General features: G+C 45.3%; 1 long non-coding RNA gene across 1 annotated transcript; it reads left to right on the top strand.

The window, feature by feature from the left end:
- The first annotated feature begins 97 nt into the window (after nt 1-97).
- LOC109943639 (uncharacterized) lies at nt 98-10,746 on the top strand. Its single transcript, XR_002266685.1, has 3 exons — nt 98-191; nt 10,273-10,431; nt 10,641-10,746. It is a non-coding gene; the product is annotated as an uncharacterized lncRNA (long non-coding RNA).
- Nucleotides 10,747-11,497: the final 751 nt, after the last annotated feature.

Below are 11,497 nucleotides of genomic sequence, written 5' to 3'. Positions count from 1 at the left end.
TCAATTTGGGGGTTGGGGGAAAAGTAATTTTATGTTTTTGTTTTGTGTCTGCAGATTCAGAAAATGGACCTGGAGGCAAGGAGCCTACAGCCTAGCATTAAGGCTGGTTTGCTTGCAAAGCCGAGGGATTATAAATCTGACCTCAACAACGTCAAGAGTGAGCTCAAGAGGATATCTGCGCCCAATGCCAGGTAGGCTACCCGGGAGGAGCTCGTGGAGTCTAGAATGGCTGATACTCTCGCAGTGAGCTAATGCTAGGACTTGACTGTGTCTACGAGACTGCTCCTAATAATAAACTGAAGAAAGCAAAAGAAATCATTCAACGTATTCGCCGAAGAGAACTCTACAAGGTAGTATGATGCTTTAATTGCTCATATACAAGTGTCATTTTGTCATGTCATTACACATGGTTAGGATACATACTTAAGTTTCTAACGTAGGCATCCACACAATGGATTGGTGCACGGTTCTGCCGATGTATCCCACGCACGCGCATGGAAGGAGGCAGGCACCCTTCCCTGCCGCCCCGGATCTCGCGCCAGCCATCGCCCTACCCCGCCTGCCCTTCCACTCTTCCCCCTGAAAGTCGCCTAGAGGGGGGGTGAATAGGGCGAATCTGAAATTTACAAACTTAAGCACAACTACAAGCCGGGTTAACGTTAGAAATATAAACGAGTCCGAGAGAGAGGGCGCAAAACAAATCATGAGCAAATAAAGAGTGAGACACGATGATTTGTTTTACCGAGGTTCGGTTCTTGCAAACCTACTCCCCGTTGAGGTGGTCACAAAGACCGGGTCTCTTTCAACCCTTTCCCTCTCTCAAACGGTCACTTAGACCGAGTGAGCTTCTCTTCTCAATCAAACGGAACACAAAGTTCCCGCAAGGACCACCACACAATTGGTGTCTCTTGCCTTGGTTACAATTGAGTTTGATCACAAGAAGAATGAGAAAGAAAAGAAGCGATCCAAGCGCAAGAGCTCAAATGAACACAAATGTCGCTCTCTCTAGTCACTATTTGATTTGGAGTGATTCCGGACTTGGGAGAGGATTTGATCTTTTGGAGTGTCTAGAATTGAATGCTATAGCTCTTGTAATATGTTGAAGGTGGGAAACTTGGATGCCATTGAATGTGGGGTGGTTGGGGTATTTATAGCCCCAAAACACCAAAAAAGGCCGTTGGAAGGCTGCTCTCGCATGGCGCACCGGACAGTCCGGTGCGCCAGCCACGTCAGCAGACCGTTGGGGTTCGACCGTTGGAGCTCTGACTTGTGGGGCCTCTGGGCTGTCCGGTGGTGCACCAGACAGGTCCTGTAGGATGTCTGGTGCGCCAACTGCACGTGCTCTGTCCTCTGCGCGCGCAGGCGCGCATTAAATGCGTTGTAGTCAACCGTTGCGCGCGAAGTAGCCATTGCTCTGCTGGCACACCGGACAGTCCGGTGAATTATAGCGGAGCGCCCTCTGATTTTCCCGAAGGTAGCGAGTTCAGCTTCGAGTGCCCTGGTGCACCGGACACTGTCCGGTGCGCCAAACCAGGGTGCCTTCCGGGATGTCTTTTGCTCTCTTTGTTTGAACCCTTTCTTGGTCTTTTTATTGGCTTATTGTGAACCTTTGACACCTGTAAAACTTATAGACTAGAGCAAACTAGTTAGTCCAATTATTTGTGTTGGACAATTCAACCACCAAAATCAATTAGGAAATAGGTGTGAGCCTAATTCCCTTTCAATCTCCCCCTTTTTGGTGATTGATGCCAACACAAACCAAAGCAAGTATAGAAGTGCATAATTGAACTAGTTTGCATAATGTAAGTGCAAAGGTTACTTAGAATTGAACCAATAAATATTTTCATAAGTTATGCATGGATTGTTTCTTTATTTTCATCATTTTGGACCACGCTTGCACCACATGTTTTGTTTTTGCAAATCCTTTTGTAAATAGTCAAAGGTAAATGAATAAGATTTTGAGAAGCATTTTCAAAATTTGAAATTTTCTCCCCCTGTTTCAAATGCTTTTCCTTTGACTTAAACAAAACTCCCCCCTCAAAAATCCTACTCATAGTGTTCAAGAGGGTTTTAAGATATCAATTTTGAAAATGCTACTTTCTCCCCCTTTTGAATATAATAAGATATCAATTGAAAAATTCATCATTTTAAAACCTTTTGAAAATGGGTGGTGGTGCGGTCCTTTTGCTTTGGGCTAATACTTTCTCCCCCTTTGGCATGAATCGCCAAAAACGAATACTTGAGTGAAATATAAGCCCCTTTAACTACTTTCTCCTGCTTTGGCGAACATAATATGAGTGAAGATTATACCAAAGTTGGAGAGTTGCTTGAAGCGATGGTGAAGGATGAGTTATGGAGTGGAGGTTAAGCCTTTGTCTTCGCCGAAGATTCCAATTCCCTTTCAATACACCTATGACTTGGTTTGAAATATACTTGAAAACACATTAGTCATAGCACATGAAAGAGATATGATCAAAGGTATATTAATGAGCTATGTATGCAAGACATCAAAAGAAATTCCTAGAATCAAGAATATTTAGCTCGTGTCTAAGTTTGTTCATCTAGTGGCTTGGTAAAGATATCAGCTAATTGTTCCTTAGTGTTAATATAGGCAATCTCGATATCTCCCTTTTTTTGGTGATCCCTTAGGAAATGATACCGAATGGCTATGTGTTTAGTGCGGCTATGCTCAACGGGATTATCCGCCATGCGGATTGCACTCTCATTATCACATAGAAGAGGAACTTTGGTTAATTTTTAACCATAGTCCCTAAGGGTTTGCCTCATCCAAAGTAATTGTGCGCAACAATGGCCTGCGGCAATATACTCGGCTTCGGCGGTAGAAAGAGCTACGGAATTTTGCTTCTTTGAAGCCCAAGACACCAGGGACCTTCCCAAGAACTGGCAAGTCCTCGATGTACTCTTTCTATTAATTTTACACCCCGCCCAATCGGCATCCGAATAACCAATCAAATCAAATGTGGATCCCGTAGGATACCAAAGCCCAAACTTAGGAGTATGAACTAAATATCTCAAGATTCGTTTTACGGCCGTAAGGTGAGCTTCCTTAGGGTCGGCTTGGAATCTTGCACACATGCATACGGAAAGCATAATATCCGGTCGAGATGCACATAAATAGAGTAAAGAGCCTATCATCGACCGGTATACCTTTTGATCGACGGATTTACCTCCCGTGTCGAGGTCGAGATGCCCATTGGTTCCCATGGGTGTCTTGATGGGTTTGGCATCCTTCATCCCATACTTGTTTAGAATGTCTTGAATGTACTTCGTTTGGCTAATGAAGGTGCCCTCTTAGCGTTGCTTCACTTGAAATCACAAGAAGTACTTCAACTCCCCCATCATAGACATCTCGAATTTCTGTGTCATGATCCTACTAAATTCCTCACATGTAGATTCATTAGTAGACCCAAATATAATATCATCAACATAAATTTGGCATACAAACAAATCATTGTCAAGAGTTTTAGTAAATAAAGTAGGATCGGCCTTTCCGACTTTGAAACCATTAGTGATAAGGAAATCTCTAAGGCATTCATACCATGCTCTTGGGGCTTGCTTGAGCCCATAAAGCGCCTTAGAGAGTTTATATACGTGATTAGGGTACTCACTATCTTCAAAGCCGGGAGGTTGCTCAACATAGACCTCTTCCTTGATTGGTCCGTTGAGGAAGGCACTTTTCACGTCCATTTGATAAAGCTTGAAGCCATGGTAAGTAGCATAGGCAAGTAATATGCGAATTGACTCAAGCCTAGCTACGGGTGCATAGGTTTCACCAAAATCCAAACCTTCGACTTGTGAATAACCCTTGGCCACAAGTCGGGCTTTGTTCCTTGTCACCACACCATGCTCATCTTGTTTGTTGCGGAAGACCCACTTGGTTCCTACAACATTTTGATTAGGACGTGGAACTAAGTGACATACCTCATTCCTAGTGAAGTTGTTGAGCTCCTCTTGCATCGCCACCACCCAATCTGAATCCTGTAGTGCTTCCTCTACCCTTTGTGGCTCAATAGAGGAAACAAAAGAGTAATGTTCACAAAAATGAGCAACACGAGATCGAGTAGTTACCCCCTTTTGAATATCGCCGAGGATGGTGTTCACGGGGTGATCTCGTTGGATTGCTTGGTGGACTCTTGGGTGTGGCGGTCTTGGTTCTTCATCCTCCTTGTCTTGATCATTTGCATCTCCCCCTTGATTATTGCCGTCATCTTGAGGTGGCTCATCTTCTTGATCTTCTCCTTCATCATCTTGAGCCTCATCCTCATTTTGAGTTGGTGGAGATGCTTGCGTGGAGGAGGATGGTTGATCTTGTGCATTTGGAGGCTCTTTGGATTCCTTAGGACACACATCCCCAATGGACATGTTCCTTAGCGCGACGCACGGAGCCTCTTCATCACCTATCTCATCAAGATCAACTTGCTCTACTTGAGAGCCGTTAGTTTCATCAAACACAATGTCACCAGAAACTTCAACTAGTCCCGAGGACTTGTTAAAGACTCTATATGCCCTTGTGTTTGAATCATACCCTAGTAAAAAGCCTTCTACAGCCTTAGGAGCAAATTTAGATTTTCTACCTCTTTTAACAAGAATGAAGCATTTGCTACCAAAGACTCTAAAATATGAAACATTGGGCTTTTACCGGTTAGGAGTTCATATGATGTCTTCTTGAGGATTCGGTGTAGATATAACCGGTTGATGGTGTAGCAAGCGGTGTTGACCGCCTCGATCCAAAACCGATCCGAAGTCTTGTACTCATCAAGCATGGTTCTTGCCATGTCCAATAGAGTTCGATTCTTCCTCTCCACTACACCATTTTGTTGTGGGGTGTAGGGAGAAGAGAACTCATGCTTGATGCCCTCCTCCTCAAGGAAGCCTTCGATTTGAGAATTCTTGAACTCCGTCCCGTTGTCGCTTCTAATCTTTTTGATTCTTAAGCCGAACTCATTTTGAGCCCGTCTCAAGAATCCCTTTAAGGTCTCTTGGGTATGAGATTTTTCCTGCAAAAAGAATACCCAAGTGAAGCGAGTATAATCATCCACAATAACTAGATAGTACTTACTCCCGCCGATGCTTATGTAAGCTATCGGGCCGAATAGGTCCATATGTAGGAGCTCGAGTGGCCTGTCAGTCATCATGATGTTCTTGTGTGGATGATGAGTACCAACTTGCTTCCCTGTCTGACATGCGCTACAAATCCTATCTTTCTCAAAGTGAACATTTGTTAGTCCCAAAATGTGTTCTCCCTTTAGAAGCTTGTGAAGATTCTTCATTCCAACATGTGCTAGTCGGTGATGCCAGAGCCAGCCCATGTTAGTCTTAGCAATTAAGCAAGTGTCGAGTTCAGCTCTATCAAAATCTACCAAGTATAGCTGACCCTCTAACACTCCCTTAAATGCTACTGAATCATCACTTCTTCTAAAGACAGTAACACCTATATCTGTAAAAAGACAGTTGTAGCCCATTTTACATAATTGCGAAACTGAAAGCAAGTTGTAATCTAAAGAATCTACAAGAAACACATTGGAAATGGAATGGTCAGGAGATATAGCAATTTTACCCAATCCTTTGACCAAACCTTGGTTTCCATCCCCGAATGTGATCGCTCTTTGGGGATCTTGGTTTTTCTCATAGGAGGAGAACATTTTCTTCTCCCCTGTCATATGGTTTGTGCACCCGCTATCGATGATCCAACTTGGGCCCCCGGATGCATAAACCTACAAAACAAGTTTAGTTCTTGATTTTAGGTACCCAAATGGTTTTGGGTCCTTTGACATTAGATACAAGAACTTTGGGTACCCAAACACAAGTCTTTGATCCCTTGTGTTTGCCCCCAACATACTTGGCAACTATCTTGTCGGATTTGTTAGTTAAAACATAAGATGCATCAAAAGTTTTGAATGAAATGTTATGATCATTTGATGCAGCAGGAGTTTTCTTCTTAGGCAATTTTGCACGGGTTGATTGCCTAGAGCTAGATGTCTCACCCTTATACATAAAAGCATGATTATGGCCAGAGTGAGACTTCCTAGAATGAATTCTCCTAATTTTGCTCTCGGGATAACCGGCAGGGTACAAAATGTAACCCTCATTATCCTGAGGCATGGGAGCCTTGCCCTTAACAAAGTTTGACAATCTTTTAGGAGAGGCATTAAGTTTGACATTGTTTCCCTTTTGGAAGCCAATGCCATCCTTGATGCCAGGGCGTCTCCCACTATAGAGCATGCTTCTAGCAAATTTAAATTTTTCATTTTTTAAGTCATGCTCGGCAATTTTAGCATCTAATTTTGCTATATGATTATTTTGTTGTTTAATTAAAGCCATATGATCATGAATAGCATCAATGTTAATATCTCTACATCTAGTGCAAATAATGACATGCTCAATGGCAGATGTAGAGGGTTTGCAAGAATTAAGTTCAACAATCTTAGCACGTAAAATATCATTGTTATTTCTAAGATCAGAAATGGAAGCATTGCAAACATCTAATTCTTTAGCCTTAGCAATCAATTTTTCATTTTCAACCCTAAGGCTAGCAAGAGAGACATTCAATTCTTCAATCTTAGCAAGCAAATTAACATTATCATCTCTAAGATTGGGAATTGAAACATCACAAATATTAGAATCAACCTTAGCAATTAGTTTAGTATTTTTATTTCTAAGGATGGTAATAGTATCATGGCAAGTGCTTAGCTCACTAGATAATTTTTCACATTTTTCTACTTCTAGAGCATAAGCATTTTTAACCTTAACATGCTTCTTATTTTCCTTAATTAGGAAGTCCTCTTGAAAGTCCAAGAGATCATCTTTCTCATGAATAGCACTAATTAATTCATTTAGTTTTTCCTGTAGTTGCATGTTTAGGTTGACAAAAAGGGTACGCAAATTATCCTCCTCATCACTAGCATTATCTTCATCACTAGAGGATGCATATTTAGTGGAGGATTTTGATTTTACCTTCTTCTTTTTGCCGTCCTTTGCCATGAGGCACTTGTGGCCGACGTTGGGGAAGAGGAGCCCTTTGGTGACGGCGATGTTGGCGGCGTCCTCGTCGGATGAGGAGTCGGAGGAACTCTCGTCGGAGTCCCACTCGCGGCACACATGGGCATCGCCGCCCTTCTTCTTGTAATACCTCCTCTTTTCTCTCCTCTTGCCCTTCTTGTCGTCGCCCCTGTCACTATCACTAGATAAAGGACATTTAACAATGAAATGACCGGGCTTACCACACTTGTAGCACACCCTTTTGGAACAAGGCTTGTAATCTTTCCCCTTCCTTTGTTTGAGGATTTGGTGGAAGCTCTTGATGATGAGCGCCATTTTCTCGTTGTCGAGCTTAGAGGCGTCGATGGGTTGTCTACTTGATGTAGACTCCTCTTTCTTCTCCTCTGTCGCCTTGAATGCGACCGGTTGTGCTTCGGGCGTGGAGGGACCGTCGTGCTCGATAATTTTCTTTGAGCCTTTGATCATCAACTCAAAGCTCACAAAGTTTCCTATTACTTCCTCGGGAGTCATTAGTGTATATCTAGGATTACCACGAATTAATTGAACTTGCGTAGGGTTAAGGAACACAAGTGATCTAAGAATAACCTTAACCATTTCATGGTCATCCCATTTTTTGCTCCCGAGGTTGCGCACTTGGTTCACCAAGGTCTTGAGCCGGTTGTACATATCTTGTGGCTCCTCCCCTTGGCGAAGCCGGAAGCGACCGAGCTCCCCCTCGATCGTCTCCCGCTTGGTGATCTTGGTTACCTCGTCTCCTTCGTGCGCGGTCTTTAGCACGTCCCAGATATCCTTTGCACTCTTCAACCCTTGCACCTTATTATACTCCTCTCGACTTGGATTTGAAATGTTGGATTTGTTCAACCTCCTCCGAGTCGTAATCTTTATCTCCCTTCTTTGGTACCTGCACTCCATACTCAACAATATCCCATATGCTTTTGTGGAGTGAGGTTAGGTGATGCCTCATTTTATCACTCCACATAGAATAATCTTCACCTTCAAATATAGGTGGTTTGCCTAATGGAACGAAGAGTGATGGAGTGCGTCTAGAAATGCGAGGATAGCGAAGGGGCATCTTACTATACTTCTTGCGCTCATGGCGCTTTGAAGTGGTGGAGGCCGATTCCGAGCCGGAGGTGGAGGGTGACGAAGAGTCGGTCTCGTAGTAGACCACCTTCCTCATCTTCTTCTTTTTGTCACCCATCCGATGGGACTTGATGGAGGAAGACGATTCCTCCTTATGCTTGTGGGCGGACTCCCTTGAGTGAGTTCTTCCCGAGCATGCGGTCTTGTCGCCGGTCCCGAGATCCCTCATGGCGGATGCTCCCGACATCACTTCGAGCAGTTAGGCTCTAATGAAGCACCGGCTCCGATACCAATTGAAAGTCGCCTAGAGGGGGGGTGAATAGGGCGAATCTGAAATTTACAAACTTAAGCACAACTACAAGCCGGGTTAACGTTAGAAATATAAAGAGCGAGACACGATGATTTGTTTTACCGAGGTTCGGTTCTTGCAAACCTACTCCCCATTGAGGTGGTCACAAAGACCGGGTCTCTTTCAACCCTTTCCCTCTCTCAAACGGTCACTTAGACCGAGTGAGCTTCTCTTCTCAATCAAACGGAACACAAAGTTCCTGCAAGGACCACCACACAATTGGTGTCTCTTGCCTTGGTTACAATTGAGTTTGATCACAAGAAGAATGAGAAAGAAAAGAAGCGATCCAAGCGCAAGAGCTCAAATGAACACAAATGTCGCTCTCTCTAGTCACTATTTGATTTGGAGTGATTCCGGACTTGGGAGAGGATTTGATCTTTTGGAGTGTCTAGAATTGAATGTTATAGCTCTTGTAATGTGTTGAAGGTGGGAAACTTGGATGCCATTGAATGTGGGGTGGTTGGGGTATTTATAGCCCTAAACCACCAAAAATGGCCGTTGGAAGGCTGCGGTCGCATGGCGCACCGGACAGTCCGGTGCGCCAGCCACGTCAGCAGATCGTTGGGGTTCGATCGTTGGAGCTCTGACTTGTGGGGCCTCTGGGCTGTCCGGTGGTGCACCGGACAGGTCCTGTAGACTGTCCGGTGCGCCAACTGTGAGTGCTCTGCCCTCTGCGCGCGCAGGCGCGCATTGAATGCGTTGCAGTCGACCGTTGCGCGCGAAGTAGCCGTTGCTCCGCTGGCACACCGGACAGTCCGGTGCTTCACCGGACAGTCTGGTGAATTATAGCGGAGCGCCCTCTGATTTTCCCGAAGGTAGCGAGTTCAGCTTCGAGTGCCCTGGTGCACCGGACACTGTCCGGTGGCACACCGGACAGTCCGGTGCGCCAGACCAGGGTGCCTTCCGGGATGTCTTTTGCTCTTTTTGTTTGAACCCTTTCTTGGTCTTTTTATTGGCTTATTATGAACCTTTGGCACCTGTAAAACTTATAGACTAGAGCAAACTAGTTAGTCCAATTATTTGTGTTAGACAATTCAACCACCAAAATCAATTAGGAAATAGGTGTGAGCCTAATTCCCTTTCACCCCCGCCGCCCCCCGGTCAACGTCACGAACCCAGGCCTCGTGCCGCTCGCCGTGGCCACGCGGTTCGACGAGCGGGTCACGGAGCTGCTGAGCGCGCTCGCTGACGCGACGGCGGGGCGACCAGGCAAGTGGGCCATCGGCGAAGCGCCATGGTCGTCGTCGGGGGGGGGGGGGGGGCAGGAACCGGGCGGTGTACGCGCGCCGCGTGCCCGGCTCTTCATCGCCTCCACCCGCTCCAGCGTCTCCACCACCTCCTTCATCGAGGGCCGACTGCGAGGCTCGCCGGCCAGGCAGCCGAGCGTCAGTAGCGCCGCTTGGAAAGCCTTCTTTTGTTGACCGTTTGTTTTGGTCTGATTTCGGTGGGTCTGTCCGCAGAGAGGAAGAAGCAGAAGCTCTCTGAGATCCAATCCGGCGTTGAGGAAGCTGAATCGCTGGTAAATAGATGTCGTGACACGTTCTGTTTTGGGGATCCCCTTGGCTAACGGGACATACGACATTTGGGGAATGGGTAGAAAAGCAGAGATTAGGGATTTTTCGTTTCCGTCGGTGCAGTTTTGGTGTTCCAACGGAGTTGCGAGATGTTTATGTGCCTTAGTCTTCAATTTGGGGGTTGGGGGAAAAGTAATTTTATGTTTTTGTTTTGTGTCTGCAGATTCGGAAGATGGACCTGGAAGCAAGGAGCCTACAACCTAGCATTAAGAGTGAGCTCAAGAGGATATCTGCGCCCATTGCCAGGCAGGCTACCCGGGAGGAGCTCCTGGAGTCTGGAATGGCTGATACTCTCGCAGTGAGCTAATGCTAGGACTTGACTGTGTCTACGAGACTGCTCCTAACAATAAACTGAAGAAAGCAAAAGAAATCATTCAACGTATTCGCCGAAGAGAACTCTACAAGGTAGTATGATGCTTTAATTGCTCATATACAAGTGTCATTTTGTCATGTCATTACACATGGTTAGGATACATAGGAGATTCTGTTTTTAACACATAGTTGTCCCATGTCCATGAATTCATTTGAATTAATTTACTCTTCACAATCTTATACATTAAAATCGTGTGACCTATTACATCACAACTTCATGAGAGCATGATTGTTATGTGTAGATATGGTAGTCCTGGGAGGAAGAGCCATCGCCGCTATGTATGGCAGAACCACCCGCGAAAGCAACCTCTCTGGTCTCGCGTAGCCAGAGCAGGAGCAGCTCGCTTGCGCGGTCGCGGCGCTGGCGGCCGGCCCCGCGTACGAGCGCCTGCAGGTAGGCCAGCTTCTGCCACAATGCCCGTATCTCGGCGTCCACGCGCAGCAGCGTCGTCGCCTCCTCCTCCGTCAGCTCACCCAGCTTGGCCAGCACCCCCTGTCACCCCCGCGTCCGCCATGGCTGTCGCCGGGACCGAAAGGCTGAAACTGTCATAGTGACGTAAAGTTTGGTTGGTGTTGGTGGCTCACGCAAAACCAGACCTTTCCAAGTTTTACTTTAGCGGAGTTTTTTTGGAACGAGAGCAAAGCAGCACAGTTTCAAGAATGTGGGGCAATTTGAATGTTCGTTCGTGTTGCACTGCTACTGCTTTTAGAATTGTAGTATGCCTCATCATTTATTTATTTCTAAAAAAATTTGCATGAATTCTATCATGACTTTTATTGAGAAAATAATGTATTCACATATCTTCATGTTTCTGATAAAGGTATTTGTATATGCATCGGTGCTACATATGTGAATACAGGTTTTGTTTCAACTCTGAAGTCTCAAGTTGAATTCTAAACTCCAGTTTGTTTTCTACTGTGCTGTTGCAGGAAGCCAGGAACCCATCCGAACAAGGTTGCAATCATGATAAGCAGATAGAGCAAGCATATGATGATATTTTGAATTCGTCGAAGCATACTTTGGCCAGCATGATGGAGCTGCAGGAGGTTCAGTTATTTGCACACATTGTTTTTCTTTCACTCCTATGATTTTCCTTAA

This window comes from Zea mays, chromosome 1, assembly GCF_902167145.1.
Source record: "Zea mays cultivar B73 chromosome 1, Zm-B73-REFERENCE-NAM-5.0, whole genome shotgun sequence".
In the NCBI taxonomy this organism is placed as follows: Eukaryota; Viridiplantae; Streptophyta; class Magnoliopsida; order Poales; family Poaceae; genus Zea; species Zea mays.
The sequence above is the reverse complement of the archived record's forward strand: the minus strand, read 5'-3'. Positions and strand labels throughout refer to the sequence as shown.